This window comes from Psammomys obesus, unplaced genomic scaffold (genome assembly GCF_907164565.1).
Source record: "Psammomys obesus unplaced genomic scaffold, mPsaObe1.curated_primary_1811, whole genome shotgun sequence".
Classification (NCBI taxonomy): Eukaryota; Metazoa; Chordata; class Mammalia; order Rodentia; family Muridae; genus Psammomys; species Psammomys obesus.
Window position 1 is genome coordinate 17951469 of NW_026596064.1, and position 4308 is coordinate 17955776.

Here is a 4308-nt window from a genome sequence, read left to right on the forward strand (position 1 = left end):
CTTCTTCTTCTTCTTCTTCTTCTTCTTCTTCTTCTTCTTCTTCTTCTCCTCCTCTTCTTCTATCCTGGTTTTTCATGACTAAATATGCCTTTATTTACACCCATACATTTACACCCATACATTTGATGACAAATATTCCACTGTGAGCTAATTATTATCTTATTACATTGCTTGCCACACAGATCAGAATCTTTGTTCTTCAACAGGAGACCAACTAAAAATTTGAACACCGGATACATCGGTCACTGATTTGTGGTCAAATCTGAAAACTTTAAAACCTCAGTTCTGGTTTTTCTACTTTCTAATCAGCCCTTCTTCCTGGTGACTTCACATTCAGAGTCTGTCAATTCATTAGAGCTAAGGCAGAAAGCTAATCATTTTAGCTGAAAAAGAAAAGAGACCATGGAAGAAATCACCCAAAGATGGGTGGTGACTTCACTCATCTTACCACTCCAAAAGATTTTATGTTTCTGGGGACACAAACAACATTTGGGACTGTCCTACTGAGTTACTTTTTCTTACAATGATTTTCTCCTTATATATCTGCCAGACTAATCTGATGTGAGCGCCTTTTAAAGTGGCCTTTTGTAGGAACATGGATTTAATCACATTAATAGCTTAAGAGGACTTCTTAAGAAGGTGAGTCACTTAATCTTTCTGAACCTCAGTTTCCTCATTTATGAAATGAGAATAATATGAGGATCTAGTCTAATGAAGATAATTATGCAGTGATCAAGGACAGAATTATAGGCTTAGACACCATGGGAAACAGAAATCAGAGCGGTAGAATTCCTTAGGTGCCTGCATTGTCCTTTCTTCATTGGAAACTCAAGACAGAGAGGGGAAAGATGCAGAAAATGCTCCTCTCTCTTAACAGCCAAGAAAAATACAATTGAAAGGCAGACAATAGGCAGCAGTAAGACTCCACAACTTCCTTCTGAATTTCTTGCAAAATAGAAACGTTTGCTCCAGCTCCACTCATCTTCTCCTACTGAAACGTAAGTCTTTGTTATTCCGGGGCCTTCACAATAGGATGACTGGAGAGCCTTCCACTTTTCAAAGCCTTCATTATTTTAAAAAATCTCCATTAAGGTGTCATTTCCACCTCCCTGCTATGTCTCTCTTTTGCCTGCATTTGATCCTATTTGATTTCATTGTTGAGGTCATTTCTCGTTGGTGAGCCATACACTACCTCACATTACCCCAGGCTCTTAAAAACATGTGCTCAGTTCTTTGTGAGGCTCTGCAGAGTGCAGGAAGCATAAGGAGCTCACCATTGGCGGTGCTCTGCCTCTTTACACAGGACCTGAGAAAGACTGGAGACCTGGATATTGGGAACTTACAGACGACTGGGCAGTACTGCACCCAAGGACAGTTGCAGTCCATGGGCATTCAATGGAGGCAGAGTGGAGAGAAAGCCTGAGGTTACAGCGGTGAGGCTAATCCAGTGTGCAGGAGTGGTCTATGGCACTGTGGTGATGGGGCATGCAAGTTGACTGAAAAACAGTAGCTTACTCATTGGGGTGGGTGGATAGGAGAGGCTACAACCTGTGAAAGTGCCCTAAGAGAGAACCAGACCCACTTTGGGGATGTTTCAAAACTCCCCTTTGACCAGGTCTTTAAAATAGACTCCCCTGACCTTTATCATCTTGAACAGATTCGGATATCCTCAGGATAGCTGCCTAAAGATGGTGATGGAGGCGGTCTTCCCTTCTCTTGTTCTTTTCTTCCTTTTTATTTTTATTATTTTTTTTTCCTGACAGCATTTAATTGCCACCTTCATTTCCTTTTGAGACTCAAGACATCTGCTTTCCCGGTTGCGAGGTGCAGTGCATGATGAAGACAAAGAAAAGATGAATGCCTCTGCTCCCCCATGAGTCAGTGTCTCTACCCTCCTCCTCCCCCTCCTTTTAATTATTCACCACAGTCCCGCTTCTTTATCCGCTTATCCTCTCATCTCAGTGTTCATGTCACATTGTTATTCTTAAATCATACTCACTGGAGGGGAGAGAGGGTTGTCTAGGACTTAAAATATGGAGGTTACCAACTTATAATGCATGTATGTAAAGCAGAGCTCCACAGTGCTTCCTCGGGCTCTTCGGCACCACTCTGGAATGCTATGCCAGAACTGAGCACAAGGACATGAAAGTTTTCCATTAGTCTCCCAGCCTTTCTTTCTCTCACTACCCCTCCCACAGATGAGGACCTGTGAGCACAGACGTTCATAAATTAAAGTGTGTTGTTAATTATTCTTAGACACCAGAAGCAGTTCTTTCAAACAGAACATATATTAGACTTCAAAAAGAGTTCTATTCCCAGCTTTTTCACACTAACTCTTTGGTGAATTTCTAAAGAAGAAATAAAAGACATTTCCTTAAAACAATAAATGTACCTATGTGGAAAGGCTTTATTTTTTAATGGCTAAATAAAAAAGTCTCAGTTTTGCTGAATTCTCTCAGGGGTGGGGTTATATCACTGAAGACGGGTGGAGTCATTTCTTACCATTCTAGTCTCTCTCTGTCTCTCTGTCTCTGTATCTCTTTCTCTCCCTACTCTGAGATGTTTTTCAATCCTTTATCCCAGCATTTGTTTTTATTCCACACTTAGCTATTATACATCATGCTAAGTATTGCTGGTTGATAAATGTTCTCTGCTTTCAAAAGTTCTTGGAGTTTTTTAAAAAAAAAACAAGCACTAATTTAATTAAGTAAAATATGAAAATAAAACAACAGGAGCAAGTGTGATAGCACAGCTTCAAGATATAGGCTACAGATCTGGGGAAGTAGCTCAGTGATAGAGCACTTGCTGAGCATAACTAAAGCCCCAAGTTCAGTCTCCAGCACAAGAGGAAGAAAAAGGCAAAGGGACAGCAATAGACTATAGCCAAAAAGTCCCCAAATAAATACAAGGAGAACAAGTATTCTTGCAGTCTGCTTACTGTATTCTTCCTATGAGTGGAGCTATATGAGGTACTAAGAAACTGTGAGGCAATTTCAGTCTCGGAGTTATCAGTGATTTGGTATGCCAGTGTTTAATGCTAAATGCTGCACGGCTCTAGGGACTTGAACCTGAAAGGCTTGGCAGAAAAAAAAAAAAAGAAGAAGAAGAAAAACAGACAGACAAATACACAGAAAAGCTGGGATTGGGTGTGCAGGCTCTTAACTGGAGAAAGCACGGTGTTCTGTAAGTTTCAGGCTGTTTATCAAGTAGAGTTGAACAGAGCAGCAGGGTTACTGCATGAAGCTGAACAAGGAGGCAGGGGTAATGCAGACAAGGAGGCAGGGCTATTACAGAGAAGGAGAAAGGACTTATGGTATTCATATAAGGCTGGATCAAAGAGATAGATTTAGCCAATATTGGTATGCGTGGTCTTTGTAGACGAGCAGCTTGAGGGCTATAATTATCCAGGCAGACAAAGCTATGGTAGATATTTTCTGCATACGCTATCAACAGACCAGGAAGGAAGGCTACACATTTTCCCAAAGGGCAGAGTCCTTGCTGGCCTTGGCACACATTCAATCACTTGGGACTTCACTCACTCCAGGTTTCCTCTACTTCCTACGGTTTAACATTTACATTTTAGAGGTGGTTTTAATCTTTAGCAAAGACAAAGCCTCAAGTTCTCTATTTCTCATACTATTTATGTAATAGATATTTAATTGGCTCACATCTTTGTGGGATCATTCCAGACTTATAACTCAGAATGCCAAGGAGTAAACCTTGAAAAAAATGGATTTAAATCATTTGTCCAATGAATTCCTGTCTGTATTCAAATATAAGAATCAATACTCTGAAAGAAGTAATTATGTAAATATTTCTTTTCTAGAACAGTCAAGACATGATGAGAGGTACATATAATAGAGAGAAATTAAAAACTTACAGTCAATTTTACCTTATATAGCAATGAATATTTTTTGATCCCAAACATGAGCTTTCCTGACCCCACAGGAAAGGCAGTCTGAGTAGTGTCACCATGATAATAGGAGTCTAAGAAGGCAGAGTTCAAAGGCCAGAGAGGATTTGTGTCTTATCTTTGGCTTTGAGTTACCTGTATTATGTGATTACAGGCATCATTTTCAGTTTTGTCTTCTGCTCTTAATTTCAGTGTCACATATATGTCTTTTGGTTTTTACTGTGTGTGATGATACTACTAAACTCTAGGTAAGAAACTTAAATCGCCAATTTGAATGTTGTTATGAAACCATCTCCAATTGGTGGCAATGCATCTAAAGGTGGGGTTGAATTTTGTGTGAAGTTTGTATCTCAAATAGTGAATCAGCGGGTATCTAGAAAGATAGCATGATGGTC